Source organism: Pteropus medius, unplaced genomic scaffold (genome assembly GCF_902729225.1).
Source record: "Pteropus medius unplaced genomic scaffold, Ma_sr-lr_union100, whole genome shotgun sequence".
NCBI classification, from domain to species: domain Eukaryota; kingdom Metazoa; phylum Chordata; class Mammalia; order Chiroptera; family Pteropodidae; genus Pteropus; species Pteropus medius.
In genome coordinates this window covers 4,439,176-4,452,745 of record NW_024356336.1, presented here as the reverse complement: position 1 = coordinate 4,452,745, position 13,570 = coordinate 4,439,176, and the positions used below count along the sequence as shown (strand labels likewise).

The 13,570-nt window shown below is 35.3% G+C and overlaps 1 protein-coding gene across 1 annotated transcript in view; it reads left to right on the top strand.

Moving 5' to 3' along the window:
- TTC28 (tetratricopeptide repeat domain 28) overlaps positions 1-13,570 on the top strand; it is a 630,275-nt gene that overhangs the window by 395,645 nt on the left and 221,060 nt on the right.

The window sequence follows — 13,570 nt, the reverse complement described above, 5'->3', positions numbered from 1 at the left end:
ACAAGCCCTACAACAAACAGTTATTTATCTTTGAATGTCAGTATAGGTATACCTCAGAGATATTGTGGGTTCTGTTCCAGACCACTGCAATAAAGCAAATATTGGAGTAAAGAGAGTCACACAAGTTTTTTTGTTTCCCAGTGCATGTGAAAGTTATGTTTGTACTATACCATAGTCTATTAAATGTGCAGTATTATTATGTCTACAAAAACAATGTACATACCTTAATTTGAAATATACTTTATTGCTAAAAAAAATGCAAACCATCATCTGAGTCTGTTGGAAAATGGTACCAATAATCTTGCTTGATGCAGGATTGCCACAGACTTTCAATTTGTAAAAAACACAGTATCTGTGAAGCACAGTAGAGCAATGCGCAATAAAACGAGGTATTCCTGATAAAGTTGAGAAACCCTGGTCTATGAGCAGTGAAAGGTGATGAATGCATTGGGAGTAAATCTCTGGAAGATTAGCATCTCCTTCAAGGAAATTATTTCATAAGAGATTATTATAGGCTTTCGGGCAGAGGGAGCCTACTACCCTTGGGGTGTTAAGATCCTCATCAAAATACCCATGTCTCCATCCCTCATTTTAGGGTCCCATTCCTCTTTCCTTGATTTCCCCTGTGAGAGCCTGGTAGAGTTCCTGAAGGGAACCCCTTTATATCTGTGTTCTCCAGGGGCTTTATGCTATTTTGCTGGACCATACTAATCCTTTAGCAGTTTATTGAAAGTTTTTAGTGTAATTTTCTTACTGGCTTTTATAGTGTTTGGTAGCATTTGTCTCAGGTAAGCAAATGCTCAGATCCTGTTGCTCTTTGCAGTTTCTCTCTCTAGATTTCAGGTTAGTTCTCTGCCCTGTGACCTTCAGTGTCCAATCAATTCAAGGAAAGAAATTGATTTGTAATTTGTCCAATTTTTTTTTCTTATTGTAGGATAGAAGGATGCTCTTTCTAGTTTTCTACATTTCTGAGCTGAAATTCGAAGTTACTAGCCACAATTTAAGCCACATGTGGCTATTGGCTACCATATTGGACACAGAAGATTATAGAATATTGCTATCAGTGAAGAAGGTTCTGTTAGACGACACTGTGTTAGATAGAAGGGAAATTGGAGAGACAAAAAGGAAATAAAAAGAATAAAAATTTTGCTTTGGTCATAATGGAATAACTAGGAATAGATTAGTCCTTCTACTGTAAACAAACAGAACAGTGGACAATATACATTAAAAAAAAACTGTATTCAGACATCGAACAAGCTGTGCAGGATTGTAATCCTGGAGTTGGGTGGGGTGAGTGGAGGAGGAAGGGAGATGGGAGAGAGACAGAGAGAGAGAGAGAGAGAGAGAGAGAGAGGTGTGTGTGTGGAAATAAGAGAATTGAGCTTTACAATTACCCTGGTTTTACCTAAAGGGACTTTATAAGTCATGGTTCAAGAAGTGGCACCCAAGCAGAGCACAATTGTCTCACTGAGTGGAGGAAAAAGAGATCGTAGTTTGAGGAGTCCAAAGTAGCTGGAATTTGTAGAGCACAGACAGGAGAGGATGTCAAAGATAAAAACATCCAGAAATCAAGGGACATATAAGTCCCTTGAGTCTTTAGACAACTACTAAGCAGTATTTGCATAAGCTATATTTCCATGAAACCAAACAAAATAACTAGAAAAAAATCCACCTATTTGGGAGCTATTTTGAACAACTGACAGGGCTAGACTAAAAAGACATTGTTAAACACCTAGTAGAGACTCTAAAAAGACTAAGAGTAGTACTAAACATGCCTGGTAAAGGTTATGCTGGACTTATCTTAATAAACTGGAAAAGGTCTCGAAATAAACTGATCTGCAAATAAGTGATACAGGTAATGTAATCAACAAACAATTACTTTAAAACAGGTGTTATGAATATTTTCAAGGATTTAAAAGTAAACATTTGATATAATGAAGAAAAAAGTGGAAACTATCAGAAAGAACCAAATGAAACTTCTAGATTAGAAAAATACAGTAATGAAAATGAAAAATTATTGGATGGACTTAATAACAGATTAGACACAGCTGAAGAAAAGATCAAAGAATCTAAAGGTACAATAGAATCCATCTAAACTGGAGAAAAGGAAAAAAGGTCAAGGAAAATGAACTGAGCCTTAGTAGTCCATTGGACATGTCCAGTGGTCTATCATAAGTACGATTGAATTCCTAGAATAGGGAATGCAAATATTTGAAGAAATAATGACCAAGTAATTTCCTAATAGTATGAAATTTATACAACCAAGAAACTCAATGAACCCCCTCCATGCAGGATAAACATAAAGTAAACCACACCAAGGCACACCATAATCAAACTGTTGAAAACAGATGATTAAAGAGAATGTCTGAAGAGCAGCCAGAGAAAAAAGACATTACATACAAGGGAACACAGATAAGAATGATTGCTAACTTCTCATCAGGAGCAATACAAGACAAAAACCTAACAGAATGACATCTTTGAAGGGTTAGCAGAAAAAAAAATTTACCCTAGAATTCTATATGTAGTTATAATATACTTCAGAAATCAAGATGAAATGAAAACATTTTCAGACAAACAAAAGCTGAGAACAGTTGTTGCCTGCAGACTTGCACTAGAGAAGTGTTAGAGGAAGTTTTTCAGGTAAAAGGAAAATAATACCAGATAGAAACTAGTATCTATGCAAAGGAAAGAAGAGAGCTTAAAATGCAAATGTGTAGATAAATGACTTTTCACCATATTTTCCCCATTTATTTAAAAGATAATTGGCTGTGTAAAGCTGAAATAATAGCAATGTATTATGTGGCTTATAACATGTTTAAGTAAGATGTATTACAATAATAGCTCAAAGGGCAAGAAGGGGAAATGAAACTATACTGTTGTAAAATTTTAAAATTATATATGAAGCAGTGTAATATTATTTAAAGGTAGACTGTAATAAGTTAAGGATGTATACTGTAAACCCTAGCAGCCTTTCTCAACTAGAGTTCCTTATCTCAACCACAGAACTAGAAAATTATTTGAGTAACTACTGTTGTCTCAATTCTCCTAAGGATGGAATGTAATTAGTACCATTCTGCTATGCACAGGAGAAGAGTTAAAACATTACATACAGTGGATGCCTCAGGGTATTAGGGCTTCATTCTCTCTAGGATCCTAGTTGAAGATGGCTGTGAGAAACAGCCCGCTGAAGAGAGAGAGATCACACACACACACACACACACACACACACACACACACACACACCACCACACCTCACACACAGAGAATGAGAGACACAGAGAATGAGAGAGAAAGAGAGAGAACATGAGAGAGAGAACTGAAACACTAGTAGAGGGGTAAAATGAAATCCTAAAAACTGATCACTTGATCCAGAAGGCAGGATATAAAGGGGAAAAAGGAACAAAAGAAAGATGGAAACACCAAGTTGTAGTCAATTGTCCAAATTGTTAGAGCCACTCCCAGTTGCTTGAGCTCACTGAGCTTCCATGAATAAATTTGTTCTGCATTACACTATTTCTTCACCTTAACACCGTTAAGATCAATTTTCATATATAGTCCTCAGGTTTCTGTTGATATGAGTTGTACAATCTTGTGTAATTCTATTGGTATTTGATACCTCTTCTCACTTGGATTTGAGAGAAGTTATCTGATTGTGCAGTTGTTCTCAACTGGAGGCAATTTTGCCCCCAAGGGGACATTTGGCCATGTCTGGAGACATTTTTTGGTTTTTACAACTGGCATGGGTGCTGCTAGAATCTAGTGGATAGAAGCCAGGGATGCTGCAAAATATTCCACATTCTCATACAACAGTTATTCCGCTTCAAATGTCAATAGTGTCAGGATTGAGAAACCTGAATCTAGAAGCAGTGACAGGTGTTGGGGTGGAGTCAGATCTTAAGATTAGCATCTTCTTTAAGTCTATTGTTTCATGAGAGGGCAATTCATTGTTTGTTGTTAGGCAATAGAGGACTAACCTTTAGGAGTTTAAGGTCCTTAGTTTCATCAGAATATGCCCATATATCTTCATTCATTTTTTTCAGGGTACCGTTCTTTCTCAGTCAGTGCCATATTAGTTTTCAGTAATCTTAAATCTGGTTTCAGAAATAAGGGGTTCTTTCAGGACAGGCATAGAAGCTTTCTGGTTCCTTACTCTGACCTTGGGCTGGGAATTTAAAGGACTGAACTCATAATTTTCTTTCTTCAAGTTCTCCACCATTCTTAGAAGCAACCAACCAGGCCTTTATACTCTATTTTTAATTATATATGCCATGGTAGCAGCTTCTTGGTTGTTCAAATCTTGCCCTTTATTGGCACTTGAGTTCAGGTGATTACAGGTAATACTTTTATATCTGTTTTGCTACTATATGCCATGCATTATCTGTATCCTATTTAACATTGGCATCAGGGTCACTAATGCTTTTAAGTATTGTCAGATCAGAGAACCAATTCTAGATTCCCTTTTATTCTCTTTGGAACAACACTTGCAAGATCAATAGTTATATTAGTCATGCAAGCAAATCTACTATGAGCGTTAGAGGATAAGGGATTTAATATAGGAATTAGATCTTACACAAATGTGGGAATAACTATGAAAATGAAGGCCCAGAGGGGAGGTAAGTAGAGGACCAGTCGAAAAGTCACTAATCTGTCCTCATGAAGTTCTGGCACAGGTAGATAAGTTGGAGCTTGCAGAGAAATCTAAGAAGCTGAGCATGTCCAGTTGCTGAAGCCAGATTGTGAACGGAAGGGGAAGTTATTGGAAGGGTCCGTAGGGAAGCTGTTGCCTCTGTGTAACTACTGCCAGGTATCTGGAGATGGATTTCAGATTGCTATTGGTCAGCAAGACCAGTAAATAGAAAGAAAACCTGAATATGGAGCAGAGAAGGAAGCCAAACGGAAACATACAAGCATCTCTATCTGTTCATTATCATTTTAGACCATGAAGAGTCTCAGAGTAATAGCTGCTACTTTATTTCCACCTCCTGAATTTCTAATAAGTTCCCTTTTTTTCCGCCTGAAATTATACAAAGAAGGAGATTCCAGGAAACATAGTTCCAAGCTTAACCAAGTTAACAGTAGAACAATCTCAGTTTTTATATTTTTATCTGTGATTCATTTTGAGTTTATTCTTGTGTCTGATCTGAGGCATGGGTCAAATTTTATCTTTTTCCAGAGGCTATCTAGTTTCCCCCATCCATATTTGTTAAAAAGTCCATCTCTGCCTCAGTGCCTTGAGATGTTACTGTTATCATATTTTAAATTACCTTATATACTCCCATCTATTCTGGACTTTGTATTCTGTTCCATTGTTCATTTTGTCTCTTGAGGTACCACTACCACATTGTTTTATTCTAGAGACTTCTAGTATGTTTTCATATCTGATAGGGCTAGTTTTCCTTTATGGCTTGAAAAACCAACATTTAAATGTCACTCTTTTCTCACTTTAGTTCGAACCTCACTTAAATCAGTGTTTTACCTTGAATACTAGGAGCTATTAACAGAAAGGAGAAATTTGAGATTTAGAAGCCAATTAACTTTGCCACTGATTACTGTGGACTTCAGTGGGGGTGAAGCTTCTTTCCTACACAGAGTTGAGTGAAGGCAATAGACACAACGTCAAATGCTAGTACAAATGTTACTTCCTTCCCTTGGTCTTGCCTATTTTAGAATGGAAAACAGAACAAAATAAAACAATCAAAAATCCCAATAGGACATCATGAAAATAACCAGAGGAGCAGTAAAGTCTGGGCTAAGAACGAATGGTCTGGGAACTGATGGTGGTTTAACACACTGTGACTCTGGGAAAGTTGTTTCATCTTTTTGGGCTTTGATTTCCCATCTGCCATATGAGTGGGCTAGATTAAACACCTCCAACGGTCTTTCCTTTTCTAAAATTGTATGAGTAAACCTCGTAATACTGTTTATCAAAAAACCCTCAGAGAAGAAGCACTTGTAATACATTATTAGCCCCTTCTTTGGAGATAAAAACCTCCAAGAACTCAAGTTGGAGGTAATTATTGGCTGATTGTTCATCGGTGAGCATAGTCCAAGAACTTATTATGTATAAGTTTACAACCCCACTGGAACAATTCAGCATCGTAGTTCTAATTTAGAAGTAAATTATGTATATATGGTGTTTTTCTAACATGTATCAGAGTTCAAGAATTTTATTCACCTCTTTGTTTTACTGTGAAGGAATAAATATTTCAAGGAATCTCAGCCTCTCCCTAATTCTGCATAGTCTTGAAGTTAGAAGTTGAAGCTAGTGTAATAGAGAATGGAGTTTTGGATCCTGGTGAATTCCATTTTATCTAACAATTTTAATAAATTCTTCCATTTTCTTCTAGCCAGTGATGTATTAGGCTGTAGAATGCATATTAGCTATGGCTCCTTGTGCTCTTATAACAAATACAACACATTACTTTGAATGGTATGTGGTATTGCTGGTGAATTTTTAATGTCTGAATGATACTTGGAATACATATGTTCAACTAGGAAATCAACCTCTGCGTTGTTTTTATTATCATTTTATTTCTCACTATTTCACTAGTTGTATAATGGACAAATATTTACATATTATACAATATGGCAGTATTCTAGAAAAGTGTATAACTAGTGCATTTATCAAATTGTGTGCATTTTGTGAAGTGTAGAGATATGTCCTTGTAATGAAGTAAAATTAAGATATAAGCATAATTATGGGGCATATATGGTAAATTTAAAAGCAGTAAAGTCTGAGAAAAATTATTCAAAACTCAAATATAAATTTGGAGCACTTTAGACTATTCTTTCTACCAATGTATTTGATTTTCTCTGAAATTATCACTGAAAAAATCCAGAATTTTAACACTCAAGTAGTATTGTATTTTTAATAATTACAAAGAGATAAAGGAAATACAATTCAGATTTAAAATGAAAAAAATGTTGAAATACATAAACAATGTAATGTTATTAAGGGGTCCTTAAATAAAAAGAAAAAGAACATTTAGTCATAAATCTACAAGAGGCAATAGTCAAATTATTTATTTATTCACACAAATTTTCTATCTGGAGCCACATATAGGAACCAGTTCTAGCTCTACTATTTAATTATACTGAGTCTCAGTTTCTTCATTTATAAAATGAAGATTGTACTTGGTTCTTTTGGTTTCAAGAAGCAGAAATTTGTGAAAAACACATTAAGAGAAAGATAGTTTATTATGAAGATACATGTACACTGGAGTGGAAACTCCATTTAGGACCACCAGCTTTTTCTATTCAATGGGCCAATTAGTGTCTCTCTCTCTCTCGAGGTCTCTGCTATTTTTTGAGAATTGTTCTGTCATCATTTGGCCTTGCCACGTGTGCCCATGCCCCCAAGACTGGCTAATGAAGCTCCTTTTTTTATGTATTCTTTCAGCTTTGACTTTACTCTTAAGTGCCTCATTCTTTTAATATTTATTAGTTTAAATTCCTGAAAGTGGTTTAATCTTATTGGTTGGAGCTCTTTTTTTCTTCGTAGGCCATAAAATAGGTCATTGGTCATCCAGCTGATTGGCTGTCTTTCAGTCAGATGCCCATAGCTGGTTCAATCTGCTATGATGGGGTAGCTGAAATACTGTGGTGCTCAGCAGAGCCAGCTGTGGCTCTCAGCAGGGGCTGGGATGAAGAAGCAGTTGCCCTTAAAAAAAGGCTTGTGGACTGGCATTCCTTATCACTGGCTTGTCTGTTATAAAAAAACTAACACTTGACTTACGTGGTTATAGGTTAGTACTTTAAAAAATTATCCACAGCTCCCAGTTCTCTGCTGGATACTTTCTCAGACTTTATGAACTATGTGGCCCCTAAGTACGTAAGTCTAAAATAAGTATTTAAGCCTTATATCAGATCAGAAAGAAAACTTCCCTTAATTTTTTAAGCCATTGATTGATACTTTGTTTCATATAAATAAACCATTTCCCATTGTTTCTTTGCTATTATCAAAACTGGAATTAATGTATGGTGAAAAGGTTAAATGGCCTGATGGTTGACTTCTTTGATTCCTTGGATCAACAAATATCTTCCTTCCGGACATTTATTTTCAAAGACTTTCCTAATGGCCATGCTTGGTCTGTTAGAGTTGAGTTCCTGATGGCTCTTGAGCATAGCCTCTCCTTATGAGCCATGTGTAAACTGCTAACATTCCACAACCCCTCCATAGGACTTGTAAACCAGACAGAACACAGAGCTCTTGCCAGATACTAGCCACTCTTGTATTGGGTTTATCTTGTGATTCTAGGAGGAATTAGAAGAGTTATAGATACAAGATGTGCATTTTGACCTTTACAGGAAATTTAGCCTTAAAATTTAGAAATAAGACTCTAGGTTCATTCTCCTGCCTTGTGTTCAAAATCCAGTCTCAGATGTTAGGATCTTCTCTTTGAGTTTCCTTAGTTCCTGTATTATAAAGCACTTATATTATATGGCCATTTGTTTTACATATCTATCTCCTCCAATAGACTGTTCGTTCCTCAAGTGCAGAGACCATGTTAAACTCACCTGTGAGTTCTCCTTTTCACCTGTCACCCTCCTTTTTCTGTCTGTAGCATAGTAATATACATGCTAGGTTCTGTAGTCAGCATTTGTGGCATGAATAGGTTGTAGAAAGAAAAGCTAGAGATATTAACTTTAGAACATACCTAAATAAGAGCATTTAGAAGGATCATCAATGTTATAGACTAATATTTGTTATAAACCATGCCTATAAAATACTTGATACATACTTTACCTGTATAAGCTTCCCATGTAGGCACATACATCTCTCTTATGTAAACATTTTTGCCTAAGACCTGCACAAAGAATTGAGTAATGAGGTTAGACTTCCTATTAGGTCATTCCTCTTGGCTGAGGAGGATTAGAATCCTGGGATTGGAATGAATGAGAGCTCAATAGTTTATAGTTACGAGAAGCTTTTCTTGCTCATAATGAAAAAATTTTGGTTCAACTAACTCTTAATGTTCAGTCCCTTCACAGCTGGCACTATAGGATATACTTCCAAGGGAAAATATCCCATTTCTGCCGAACCCCTCTCAGTCTCTCTCTGTGTCACAGAACATTAGTATAATGTAAGGAAAGTCCCTGGATGAATCTGCCATGGCATGTGAAGGAAATGCTGTGGAGCCATCTCCTTTGAAGAATCTCCTGTGTATCAGTTGAGAATAAGAGGATTGTTTTCTTTTCTGGGCAATGAAAAGACAGAATTTTTCTCAGGTGTGAAGGTACAGTCTTATGTTGCAGTCACCTGTGAGGGGATTGTAATAAGTCTCGTCTGGATCTCTTGAGTTAGATTTAATAACCTACAGAAAGCTTCAGCAGGATCAATAAGCTTTTTACAGCCAACAGAGCTCTCTATATGTACTGCTACCGATCTATAGGAAATTTTGCCTCAGCCTAGTTGGAAAAGGCCTTTATGTGGCTGGGAATATTTGCTTTCATTCTTTGGCTGTCTCTCTTATACATCATACTGCCACTTGGGCTGATATGACCATTGGTGGTAGAAAAAGAGCCTGCACTTTTCTTTGTCAGGTTTTATTACCTTTTATAGTAGAAGTGACGTCAGACAGAATCTGCTGTAGGATGCAGGCTACTGCCACAATGGCTTTTTTCATTCTTTCATTTCCAACTGGTATCTGTCATCCAGTGACCAAGCTGGAGAGCAGGTTACCACAATCTGAATATGTGTTCTGGAGCCCAGACCCAGAGAGAGAGAGAGTGTGTGTGTGTGTGTGTGTGTGTGTGTGTGTGTGTGTGTGTGTATCCTATTTATTACCACATTATGAGGCAGTCATTAGAAATAGAATTTTACCTTTCTTTAGAGTTTTTTTAAATTAAGTACCTCAAAATGTTTTTATAGAACTGTAATTCTCAAAATCCTGTCACTGAGAAGAGAAAGCAACATCATTTATATATGGCAGAAGAAGAAATTTTGGAAAAGTTAGGCTCTGTTTAACTCAGAGAGCTCAGAAAGAGGCTTCAGAGTTATGACTATACACCTTGGATGATCATTCTTAATTCCCGATTCATATGCTTATAGAATAGAAGTGACTGGCAGGAATAAGCTTTCATGACTAGCAGCCCTTAGGAACCTGCTTTTTGCCTCCCACCCTATACCTATAAATAACATTGTTTTGAGGACCTTTTTGCTTTAATTATACGATCTCAAATAAATGGTTAGGAAAATAAGAAAATAGTGAAATTAGTTGAACCTGAAATATTCAAATAAGCTAGTTGGTTCTATATTTTATTTATCTACATTAGAATAGGGCTACTGAGTTGAATTGAATGGTTTTAGAGTTGACTTTTGCTGGGAACAGTTGATAGTAATTCATTATGGTAGCTATTAAAAGTTAATTATCTTCTTGATCCACTTGTTCCTCCTTTATTTTAGCTTAAGATTAACTTAATTTTCTGGTATGTATTTTAAAGCCAAACAGAGGGCTTGTTTGTTCATTGTGTGATTTTTAAAAGCAGTAGATAATCTATTCAAGAGTTACAGGGTTAGCTATCTTTTACATTGAAAGTAACTTATTAGGAGTCGTTTTTATTTTAAACAATCTGGAAAATGTTTATATTCCATTTGTTTATTTAACCCTTTTCCTGTTTAGAAAAAAAAAGTGCAGCTCGCTGACAGTGTTCATTTAACATCGCGTGTAGGAATGCTGCGTTTTCTAGGATTTGATGTTTTCAGTGATCGAGAATTATATTTTGTAAATGGAAATACCACTACTAAAAACAGGATGCTATAAGTAGAATCATATCCTTTGTTTCCAAAGACTATCGATACGCTGGAGTGATGCAAAAATAATAATAAACGTGAGATATTTTGTGGCAGACTTTGTGGGTAAGATTAGGACTGTATGCGTTAGTCATCTCAGGGTAAATGCTACAGTCGCAAGTGCCTCCAGCGAGTATTCTCGGGGCAAACAGGAAGTGGGCTAAATAAAATTTAAAAAGTAGTTCCTATCCCTAAAAGGAGCTTCACCGTCTTAGAGTGACTCTCCTCAGATCTGGCATGTAGTCTGAGCATGTGTACTTTTTAAAATTTATTTTTTATTATCATAAAACATAGCATAAAATTTATCATTTTAACCATTTTTATGTATTAAGCGGTATTAAGTTCATTCACATTTTTTTTCAACCATCACTTCCATCCTTTTTCAGAACTTTTTCATCGCCCCAATGTAAACTCTATATGCTTAAACACCAACTCCTCATTCCCCTTCCCACCACCCTGCCAGCCCCTGGTGACCTTATAATATTTGTCCTTTTATGTCTGGCTTATTTCACATAGCATAATGTCTTCAGGATTCATCCATATAGTAGCATGTGTCAAAATTTCCTTCCTTTTCAAATATATTAAATGTATTAATATTCCACTATATGTATATACTACATTTTGTTTATCTATTCATCTCTGATGGACACTGGGTTGCTTCTGCCTTTTTGCTATTATAAATAATGCTGCTATGAACATGGCTATACAAATATCTGTTTGAGTCCCTGCTTTTAATTCTTTCGAGTGTATATCCAGGAGTGGAATTGCCAGGTCATATGGTAATTCTGTGTTTAATTTTTTGAGGAACTGCCATACTGTTTTCCATAGTTGCTGCACTATTTTATATTCCCACCAGCAGTACACAAGAGTTCCAGTTGCTCCACATTTTTGCTGACATGTATTCTTTTTCCTTTCCTTTAAAAAAAAAAAAAGGTAATAGCATCCTAATGGGTGTAAAGTGGTATCTCATCATGATTTTAATTTGCCTTTTCCTAATGACTACTGATGTTGAGCATCTTTTTATGAGTTTGTTTGGGCCATTTATATATTTTCTTTGGAGAAATGTCTGTTACAGTCTTTTGGCTCTTTTTGGATTGGGTTGTTTATTTTTTTGTTGTTGAGTTGTAGGAGTCATTTATATATTCTGTATAGCAATCTGTTATCAGATATATGATTTACAGATATTTTCTTTTATTCTGTGTGTTATCTTTTTAATTTCTTGATAGTGTTTTGGCATAAAAGTTTTTAATTTTGATGAAGTTCAGTTTTATTATATTTACTTTTATTGCTTGTGCTTTTGATGTTATATTTAAGAAACCACTGCCAAATCCAAAGTCATGAAGATTTTCCCCTATGTTTTCTTCTAAGAGTTTTATAATTTTAGTTCTTACATTTAGGTCTTTGATCCATTTTGAGTGAATTTTTGTATATGGTGTAATGTAAGGGTCGAACTTCATCCTTTTTGCATGTGGATATCTAGTTTTCCAGCAATATTTGTTGAAAGACTGTCATTACACTCCTTTGAATGGTTTTGTCACTCTGATGGGAATCAATTGACCATATATGTGAAGATTAATTTGGGGGCTCTTCGTTCTATTCCATTGGTTTATATATCTGTCTTTATGCCAATAACACAATGTTTTGATTACTATATCTTTCTAGTAAGTTTGGAAAGAAGGAAGTTTGCAACCTCCAATTTTGTTTTATTTTTTCAAGATTATTTTAGCTACTTAAGGGTAACTGGAGATTCATATGAATTTTAGGATGGATTTTTCTTTTTCTGCAAAAAATTCTGTTGAGGTTCTGATAGAAAATACATTGAATCTGCAGATCATTTTGTATAGGATTGTCATCTTAACAATATTATATTTTCCAAGCCATCAATATGATGTCTTTCCATTTATTTATGTCTTTAATTTCTTTCAGCAATGTTTTGTAGTTTTTGGTGTATAAGTCTTTTATCCCAGTTAACTTTATTCATTTATTCAATTTATATTTATTACTTTTAAAGTTATTTTTATTCCTTTGGAAGCTATTATAATGGAATTGTTTCTTGATTTCCTTTTGGATTGTTCATTGTTAGTGTACAGTAATGCAATTGGTTTGAACATGTATAGTTTTGAAAAGCTTTTTAGGGAGTTCTGATGCACATTTTTGGTTAGGCACCCTGCTCCTAGGCTTTCTCAAACTCCCCAGTAGAATCTGGAGCTAGAAAATGGTTTAAATGTCACCTCTGCCACTTACCCACTTACCAGTTCATGACCTTGCACATTTTCTCAGCATTAAAATGGAAATTATACTGTTGATTATACAGATTGGTATAAGAACTAAATGTGTATATTACCTGGAATTTAGTAACCCCTCAACAAATATTAGCATTCATTCTGTTAATACATTTATTTATTTTACTTATTTTTTATTTCACTGTTGTTCCTAGATAGGTAATGCTTGCAATGAGCATTGAAAGCCAAGTAGAAATTAGGAAGAGTGTTTCAGCAGAAACAACCCTACATATTAAGATATAGAGGTGTGAAAAAGTTTGCCATGTTGGGTAACTGAATAATGACTAAGGACATGGGCTTTGGAATTAGGTAGATTTGGATTCAAATTCTAGCTCCTCTGCTTCTTCTCTCTGTGTCCCTGGGTTATCATTTAGACTTTCTGACACATGAGTCAAAATGGAAATTAGTATTTTGAATGAAATGAAAATACAGCATATCAAAATTTGTAGGATGCTGCTAAATTAGCACTTAGAGAATATTAATAGCATTAAGTGGC